The following is a 10,772-nucleotide window of genomic DNA, read 5'->3' on the forward strand; positions in this document are numbered from 1 at the left end:
GCTACCCACATTCAGAGGAAGGACTGCAGGAGAGGAAACATATAAGATAAACAATTGCTTGAATGCATGGGCTGAGGTGGACATGAATGGGAAATAGACCCTGAACAAGGACACATGTTACAACCAGCGGAAATGTGCGTTGGCCATGGGTGGGGGGAGGAGGGGGTGAAGGGGAAAGTAGGAGCATAAAGTATGTAAACAGGTTAAAAACAAATATTAATAAATGTCTAATAAAAAAAAAAGAAAATACACTATTCCTTATGAGAGGAAAATTAAGGATGCCAGTATCATTGGATTATCCAGTATGTAACTGGAAAGGATGGGGGAAAAGCAGGTTATGAAAGGCTTTGAATGCCAAACAGAGGATCCTGAAGATAGCAGGAATCACTCTTTCTGTTGCTGAGAATAGCTAAGTTTTTCACAGTTAGTTAATCATCGTTGTAATAGTTATTACTTTATATGACATTCTTTTGGTCTTGCTCACTTCACTTTGCATCAGTTCGTATAAATCTTCCTAAGATTTTCTGAAACAATCCTTGCCTGTCACATCTTCTAGCACAATAGTATTATTCCATCCCAGTCATATTCTGCAACTTGTTTAGCCATTCCCCAGTTGATGGTCATCCCCTCAAGAATTTCCAATTTCTTGCCACCACAAAAAGAGATGCTACAAACATTTTGGTACATATAGGCTCTTTTCCTTTTTATTTGATCTCTTCGGAATGGAGACCTACTACTAAGTGATATTACTGGGATATGCACAGTTTCATAGCCCTTTAGGTGAAATTCCACATTATTCCCCAATATAGTTGGACTAGTTCACAACTCTACCAACAGTGCATTAGTGTCCCTATTTTTCCATATCCCCTACAGCATTTGTTATTTTTCTTTCAGCTTATGAATCTATGTGAGGAAACCTCAGAGTTGTTTTAATTTGGATTTCTTTAATTATTAGTGATTTAGAGCATTTTTTATATGTTAATAGCTTTGATTATATTTTCTAAAAACTGTCTCTTCATATCCTTTGAAAAATTATCAATTGTGGAATGGTTCATATTTTTATAAATTTGACTCAGTTCCATAAATATATCTATTTATTTATTTGAGAAATAAGACCTTTATCAGAGAAACTTGCTACTTAATTAACCTCCATTGCTTTGCCAATACCACTCTTCTTCCTGGAATGGGGCTGTGGAGGCTGAGGGGAAGAGCTTGGCAAAAAAGTTTACTCACCTGGTCATACTTAAACTTTGTACTTCTATTTTTTATTTCTTCTACTTCAAATGATTACTAATAAATCTTATATATAACACTTGGAGTTATTGATATTAATCTAAATCTTACACTACTTTGCAATATAGTTTGAAATCTGGACTGCTAAGTTGCCTTCCTTCACATTTTTTCATTGATTCCCTAGATATTCTTGAATTTTTGTTCGCCCAGATAAATTTTGTTATTGTTTTTCTAGCTGTATAAAGTAATTCTTTAGTAGTTTGATTAGTATGACACTGAAAAAATAAATTAATTTAGTTAAATTGTCATTTTTATTACATTGATTTGGCCAACCCAGGAAGAATGAATATTTCTCTGATTGTTTAGGTCTGTCTTATTTGTATGAAAAGTGTTTTGTAATTGTATTTATTTATATAGTTCCTGGATTTCTCATGGCAGGTAGATTCCCAAGTATTTTACACTATCTATAGTAGTTTCAAATGGAATTTCTCTATCTCACCCTGCTATATTTTGTTGAAAATATATAACTTACATGGATTTGTTTTATATCCATCAACTTTGCTAAAGTTGTTAATGGTTTCAGTTAGTTTTTTAGTTGATTCTCTAGGGTTCTCTAAGTATAATTTTGTTTCTTCTTTGTGTATTCTTATTTTTTCAATGTCTTTTTCTTGTTTTACTGTTGTAGATAACATTTCTAGTATACAATAGTGGTGAGAAGTGGAGATATTTGCTTCATCCTTGATCTTATTGGAAAGGCTTCTAGTTTATCCTTATTACAGAAAATGTTTGTTCTTGGTTTTAAATAGATATTAGTTATCATTTTTTAAAGAGCTCTGTTGATTCCTATTATTTCACTTGTTTTTAAGAATCCAGGGTTTTTTTCCTTAGGAAGCTCAATCATGTCTTGTTATATTTCTTTGTTAAAAATAGGGTTATTTAAATGTTTTATTTCCTTATTTCCTCTTCTGTGAATCTAGACAATTTTTTTTTTCTAAATAGTTATCCATTTCACTTAGATTGTCAGTTTTATTAGCACACAAATAATTTTTGTTGTTCTTGGATCATTTTAGTCATGTTCATGACTTCATGACCCTATTTTGGTTTTTTTGGCAATGACATTGGACTGATTTGCCATTTCCTTCTCCAGCTCATTTTACAGATGAGGAAACTGAGGCAGAATTGTGACTTGCCTAGGGTCATATAGGTAACTACATGTCTGAGGTCAGATTTGAACTCAGGAAGACAAGTTTTCCTGATTAAAGGCCTAGAACTCTATCCACTTTGATATCTAGCGGCCCATAACTCCATTTGGGGTTTTCTTGACAAAGATACTAAAGCGATTTGCCATTTCCTTGTCATTGGTGACACATCCACCCTTTTCATTTTTTATATTCATAGTTTGGTTTTCTTTTTTTTTTTAACCAAATTAAATAATGACTTATCTATTTTATAGGTTTATTTTCATAAACCCACCTTCTAGTTTTATTTATTTGTTTAATACAAATTTTGGCATATTGTCTCATTGTTTTTGTTTTGTTTTTTTCTTTAAACACTTACTTTCCATCTTAGAATCAATGTTGTGTAGTGGTTCCAAGGAAGAAGAGTGGTAAGGACTAGACAAGACAATGGGGGTTAAGTGACTTGCCCAGGTTTACACAGCTAAAAAATGTCTGAGGTCAAATTTGAACCCAGAACCCCTGTCTCTAGGCCTGACTTTCGATGTACTTAGCTATTTAGCTGCCCCTTATGTTGCTTTTATCTTTAAGATAATATCATTATCTTTTATGGTAGAGTTTTTGCTTTAGCAAAGAACTAAAAAGAAGTAGGTCCCCATCAACTGAGGAATGCAAACCCATACTAATTTGGTCCTCATAAGAAAGAAGTGACTCCTGCAGATAATGGGCTCTATTAATTCCTGTGCCACTTATATATCTCTCATGGTCTGCTAATCAACCTATTAATCAAAAGACAATCAATAGACATTTATTAAATGCTAAAGATGTATCAAACACTGTGCTACATGTGAGCAAGATACAAAGATATGATCCCTACCTATAAAGGACTTAAAATTTAATAGGACAAGGAGACATTAACATAGTTATTTAATAAACATTATATGGTAAATACAATAGCATGCTACAAAATAAAGTGTTACATGAGACCTGGAGCAGGTTATTTCCAAGGAAAGACTTCTTAGAGGAAGTAACATTTAAGAGTTAAGTAGGAGTTCAAAAGACAGATGTTGATCGATATTCAGAAAACATCTTGAGTCAACCTAACAGCTCCACAATATACACTGGACTATCATAGTTTTACCTTTGTTCAAATTGTTTCCTTTGTTCAACTTGTGGATGCCCATCAATTGGGGAATGCCTGCACTAGCTGTGGCATATGATTGTGATGGAACACTGTTGTGCCATAAGAAATGATGAGCAGGGTGCTTTCAGAAAAACCTGGAAAAACCTATATAAACCGATGCAAACTGAAATGAGCAGAACCAAGAGAAAATTGTACACAGAAACTGAAGTATTATAGAATGATCAACTGTGAATGACAGCTATTCCCAGCAATACATGATCCAAGAAAATTCCTGTGGATTTATGATGAAAAATGCTATTCACCCTCAGGGAAAGAATTGACAGAGTCTGATTGCAGATGGAAGCATACTTTTAAATTTTTCTTTAGTGTTCTTGGTTTTGAGGGGGGTTTTGTTCTGTGTTTTCTTTTGTAAAATGACTTTTTAAAAAATTAAGTTTATTTAATTAATTTAGAATATTTTCCCATGGTTACATGATTCATTTTCTTTCCCTCCTTTTTCCCACTCCCCTCCCATAGCCAATGAGCAATTCCATTGGGTTTTACATGTGTCATTGATCAAGACCTATTTGCATATTATTAATACTTGCACTAGAGTATTCATTTAGAGCAGTGGTTCCCAAACTTTTTTGGCCTACTGCTCCCTTTGCAGAAAAAATATTACTTAGCTCCCCTAGAAATTATTTTTTTTTAATTTTAATAGCAATTAATAGGAAAGATAAATGCACCTGTGGTCATCACCGCCTTCCTGGATCACTGCAGCACCCACCAGGGGGTGGTGGCGCCCACTTTGGGAATCACTGATTTTGAGTCAACATCCCCAATCATATCCCCATCAAATCATGTGATCAAGCAGTTGTTTTTCTTCTGTGTTTCTACTCCCACAGTTTTTTCTCTGGAAGTGGATAGCGTTCTTTCTTATAAGTCCTTCAGAATTGTCCTGGATCATTGCATTGCTGCTAGTAGAGAAGTCCGTTACATTCAATTGTGCCACAGTGTATCCATCTCTGTGTACAATGTTTTCCTGGTTCTGCTCTTTTCACTCTGCACTGTTATGATTAAAATGGATATAGATGGATGTAAATAGAAATATTAATATTTTAATTAAGGCCATGTTGGAAAAATAAAGAAGACCACATGCCTGCTAAGATCTAATTCAAATCCCCCTTCTACCCACCTGGCTCCCTCATACCAAAAGAGCGCAGGCCTCCAATGCCTCAGGAGTCTTATACTGTTTTTTTACGTAATCACACTTCCTGTCTACCTGCATTACAAGAGGAATCATGAGAAAAGTAGTTTCCAAGTCCCCTAAACGTCCACAGGAAGTTTGTCATATATCTAAATATTTAAAACTCAAATGAACCCCAAATAACCCTCAAAGGAACCCACAAAATTCCAAATAACACAGCATCAATTCCTGGAGGTCATTCCAGTTCATATGGAATTCCTCCAGTTCATTATTCCTTTTAACACAATAGTATTCCATCACCAACACATACCACAATTTGTTCAGCCATTTCCCAATCAAAGGACATCCCCTCCTTTTCCAATTTGTAAAATGACTCTTATAGAGGTGTTTTGCATGACAGTTCAAGCATTATATATAAAAGATTGCTTGCTTTCTCATGGAGGTGGGAGAAGAGAGAGGGAGGAAAAGAATTTGGCACACAAAAGTTTTAAAAACGAATGTAAAAAAATTTTGTTTTGGCATTCCTCATTTGATAAATGGTCAAAGGTTATAAACAGGCAATTCTCAGATGAAGATAAACTACCTGTAGTTATATGAAAAAAATGTTCCAAATAATTACTAGAGAAATGCAAATTAAAACAACTCTTCAGTACTACTTCATACCTATCAGATTTGAAAGGAAAATGATACATATTGGCAGGGATGTGGGAAAACTGGGACACTAATATTAGTAATAAAATTAGCTATTAGTGGAGTAGTACAACCATTCTGGGGAGCAATTTGGAACCATATCATAAAATTGTGCATATTCTTTGAATATGAAAATACCACTATGAGGTCTGTCTCCCAAAGAGATCAAAGAAAGGAGAAAAAGACTTACTTGAACAAAAATATTTATAGTAGATCTTTGTTGTAGTGAAGAATTGAAAATTGTGAGGATATTCATCTGTTGAGTAATGGCTGACCAAGTTGTAGTATATAGTTTTATGGAATACTATTTAAGAAATGATGAACAAAGATGGTTTTAGAAAGACTTATGAATTGATACAAAGTGAAGTAAGCAGAACCTGGAAAATATTGTACACAACAACATCAGTATTGTACTATGATCAACTGTAAATGACTTGTCATTAACAATGCAAGGATCCAGGGCAACTCTACGAGACTCATGATGAAAAAGGCTATCCAATATCATAGAATGAACTGATAGAGAGTGTGAATGCAGATTGAAGCATTCCATTTTTCACTTTATTTCCTTGATGAATTTTTTCTTGAATGTGAGCTATATCTTCTTTCACAACATGATGAATATTGAAATATGTATTGCATGACAGCTCATGTGTAACTTATATTGCTTGGCCTCAGAGAGGGGGAAGAGAAGAGAGGGAGGAATGTGGATTGCAAAATGTCAGAAAACATGTTTAAAAATTTAACAAAATGTTTTTTAAAATGTTGAAAAATTTTAAATCTTAAAAAAATTTATATGTGAAATCAGGAAAAAATAAAATATTTTTAATTTACACATAATTGAGAAAAATAAAATATATTAAATATAAAATGTTATTAATTAAAAAATTGTTCTCTAATATATGAAATGCTACCATCTTAAGGCAGCCCATTTCACTTAGGGATAGAACCTAGAACTATGATTTCACTGGTAAAGAAACTCTTGTGTGAGGCACTCCCCTTACCAAAGCAATTTGGCAATACTCTTGCAACTTATAGTCATCGTAAGTTGTCCAAATAGGTTAGGTATCCAAGTTCATAAAATCAGGATATGTCAGAAGTAGGTCTTAAACTCAGGCTCTGAGGCCAGATCTTCATCCACTATTTAACACTGCCTCTCACATATATATCATTCTAGTTATTAGTTTTTCCTGACATTAAGATTAAATTTGACTTTTAAATTACCCCTTGTTTTTTCTAGTTCTAAAGACATGCATAAAAACTGTTGCTCTTACTTGAACATACGTGAAAACATATTTGAAAACAATACTTGAAAATTGGTCTGTGTTTTCTTTTGTAAAATGACTTTTTAAAAAATTAAGTTTATTTCAAACATACTTGAAAACAATAGTCATGTCCTCTTCTCTAGGCTTAACGTCAATCAAGCCTTCATTTGGACTCGGAGTCTTTGGCATTCAATTTATCCTCTGAATTCTTTACAGTTTACTAAAATCTCATCTCTGGGATACTCTCCTAATGTCCAGGCCCCCAAAAGGCATTTGACTGCTCCTTAGGTCTTTTGAGGTCACCCTTACAGGCTGGGGTGGGGTTTCTAAGTCTCCACCAATATTCTTTCCAGTATCAATCAGAATCAATTCAATTTAATTAAGAATGCATCAAAGGGTATTTTTTATTAAGGTGGTATAGCAAAAATAGTTGTACAAGATATCCCCCCTCAACCTGGAGGCATTCTCTATTTGCACATAGGAGATCTCTGGGAAGAGTAAGCTTTTTTTTTTTTTTAAGATAGGAAAGACGAGTTTAAATCCCATCCCTGTCACTTTTTCCCACTCTTGTTGAAAAATTTCATTTTCATTTGAACATAAAAATACCAAATAAAATAGATGAGCATAATGAGGGACGTGTATCCTACATGAAACTGCAGTTCTATATTATCTCTAGCTTAATTTTCTAGGTATGCATAGAAGTTCATCCTATAGCTTGCAAAGTTGTCCTGTTTATTTGTGATTCTTTCTCTTTGTTGAATTTTTTTTTTACAACTCTTACCTTCTGTCTTAGAATCAATATTGTGTATTAGTTCCAAGCCAGAAGAGAGGTTAAGAGCAGTGATGGGCAAACTTTTTAAAGAGGGGGCCAAAGGAAAGGAAATGCTCATCTGTCAGTCTGTTTCTAAGGCAACTCTTTCAAAGTTTTATTGTATTGTATCCTACTCATTGTTTTCGTCAGATTAGGAATAATGTCATGGAGCCAGTAGAATATTTTAGGGGACCGCTTCTGGCCTATGGCCCTAAGTTTGCCCATCACTGGGCTATGCAATGGGAATTAATGACTTGCCCAGGATCACACAGTTAGGAAGTGTCTGAGGCCTAATTTAAACACAGTACCTCCCACCCCTAGCCCTGGCTCTCTGTTCACTGCCCCTTCTGTTTTTTTTTAAAAATGCTTCAATAACTCTTTTTCCTTTATTTGTTCTCTTCCTTTTTTCTTTCTTTCTTGCCCTTCCCCTCTGACCTTCCCACCCCTCCATTAGAAAAAAACAAACAAAAAAACTATTCTAACAAATATGGAAACAAAAATAAATTTTTTTAATTCTTACATTTCTGGCTATTTTGTTGTATGACCACTTCATTGACTAATGTTCTTTCTCCTTTTTTGTTGATGAAAGCATTATAGAGATATCCATTTTCTCCTTATGACTATCTTTAACTTCATCTTACAAGTTGAGGTCATTTTCACTAATGAGATTTTTAAAATTGTTCTCTTTTATATATCTATTTTTATTCTTTCAACATGTTAACTATACTTCCCAGCTTTTTTTATCACCTCAGATTTCATAAGCATGTGGTTGTCCCCTTTGCCTGGAGAACCCTCCATCTTTTCTGCCTCTGGAGTTCCTTCATATCCCAGCTTCCTGAACCACCCTAATTCTAGTGGCACTCCCTCTGTGATTATTTTATACAATATATATCATTTGTATGCTGTCTCTGTGAGTCTTGGATTCCTTGAGAGCAGCAGGGTCTTTTACTTTTCTTTGTGTTCCCAGTGCTTAGTATATTACCTGGTACATCCTAGCTGTTTAATAAATGTTAGACTGACTAATGCCTTTATTCAAGTCATTGATCACAATATTAAATACCAAGGGGAAGGATTTTTCTTCTTCAGTTGTATACACCTCTTTGTGACTCTATTTGGGGTTTTCTTGGTCAAGAAACTATAGCAGCTTGTCATTTCCTTCTCTGCGAAGAAGCTCTTCGCTTGGTTGGGTCTCTGGAGGTAGGATGGCGTGGCAAAGAATGAAATGAAAAGAGCCAGAGTGCAAGTCAATTTGCAGAGGCTGCTTTCTCTTAGTGTCATCTGCTGATTTTCATTTTTATACCTTTTTTCTTTATGATTTCATACAGGTTTTTTTCCCATACATTCAAAATCACATGTTAACTTTTTAAACATCATATGATTGGCATTTACTAATTATCTTACTGTGGTTAAACAAAGAAGCAAGCTTGTCAAGAATTATTCATTACGGGGTGGCTTAGTTGGAACTTATTATTTTCAGCCATGCGTAAGGTACAAGTACATCAATTCCTAGCTAAGCATAATAGTTAATTATATTTTAACTAATTATATTATGTATATAGTTACATTATACTATTCATTCCCATCGTCAATCAAGGAGATAGTTATGGTAGTTGATTACATCCAATAAGGTACAATAATATCAGTCTGCTCCAAGTTTTGTTCCCATGGTGTTCTTTCTGCTATAGGATCACTAAGAATACAGTTCTGGTAGGGTGATTCTGTGCTAATTTGTCATTGCCTTAATTTCTTTGTGTTTTACTGTTTCTTTGGTCTATAGGAGTTTGGGAACAAACTCAGGCCAGGTATTTTCTTGCTGGGAACTTTAGAAACTTGCATTAACTCACTAACTGCTGGTTTTTTGCTAGGCTGATTCTAGAGGAAATTTCTATACTCTAGGGGGTTGTACAGGGGTTATTTTGGGATATTGTGTAGTCTTTGAGTGTGATTGTTCTTGCCTTGAACCTATACTGTTTTTCTGTGCCTCCTTGGAGCCGAATTAAGATATTAATTATAATTTTAATGCAAATGAATGTCACTGCAAAAAGAGTCACATAGGGGAAACTGAGTGTGGAATTTCCATCCTCCTGACAACCTGCTGTGCTGGATTGTCAGAGCTTGTGAGTAGCCATGCTAACCTCACAGCCTCGATGGCTTCTGGCACTTCTCCAACTCATTTTACAGCTGAGGAATTGAGGCAGAGTTAAGTGACTTGCCCAGGATCACACAGCTTGTGTCTGAGACCAGATTTAAACTCAGGAAGATGAGTCTTCCTATCAGGCCCAGCATTCTATATCCATTGTGCAACTTAGTTACTCAGGCAAAAGGTATATTCCTGGTATGTTCCACTGGAATAGTCTTTCTAAATTGACACTGAATCATTAACTACTATTCTGTAATCATGGCTATGACTAGTTCCACATCTATTATCATCTAACCCATATCTCTCCATGTTTTCCATTTAAAAAGGCAGTTTTTTTTTCCAAATTTTATTGCTACTTTCATCAGCTTATGCTTAAATAACTGGAATGGTGTCCTCATTAGATTCTCTGACTGAATTGTGCAGAGTGGAGAATGCTGGATTTGGACTCTGGAAGAATAGAGTTCAAATAGTACTCAGGACATTTATTACCTATGTGATCATGGGCAAGTTCTTTATTCTCTTTGAGCCTGTTTTCTCAGCTATAAGTTTATATAAAGTACTATACCTACCCTGAGCATTCATGCAAACAACAAATTAATCTTCATCAAATAACATTTGCATCAGGTCACTTCTCTGCTCAAAAAACTAAGATTCTCACTGCCAATAGGACAAAGTCTGGATTTTTTTTTAGGCTGTCACTCAAGAAAGTGTTACTTTAGGCCCATTTTAGCTATCAGACCTTATTTCCTGGCAAAAGCTTTTCTGTTCCACCTAGCTTTTACACCTTTACTCATCGCTACATTCTTCCAGTGGACATCCTACCCATATACCAATGTTCTTTCCTCCATATAAACTTCTCTTGAGTGCTCAAGTCCACAGTCATCTTTTCATAGTCTAGACCTCTAGAGAACTATTTGTAATCATTCATCTTGAAATTGCCTTGCTTCATTTAATAGTTCCTAGAGTTTATATTATCTTTCTCCTCTACATGATTGTACTTATCTTAAAAGAACTATATCTTAAACTTATTACACATTTTCCACAGTGTTAGTCCACAAAAGGCATTCGCTTGAATTTAATTATGGAGGGCCTTGAAAAGAGAGTGATGTAGTTTTAATTTGATTCAGTTGG

Source organism: Gracilinanus agilis, chromosome 3, assembly GCF_016433145.1.
Source record: "Gracilinanus agilis isolate LMUSP501 chromosome 3, AgileGrace, whole genome shotgun sequence".
NCBI classification, from domain to species: domain Eukaryota; kingdom Metazoa; phylum Chordata; class Mammalia; order Didelphimorphia; family Didelphidae; genus Gracilinanus; species Gracilinanus agilis.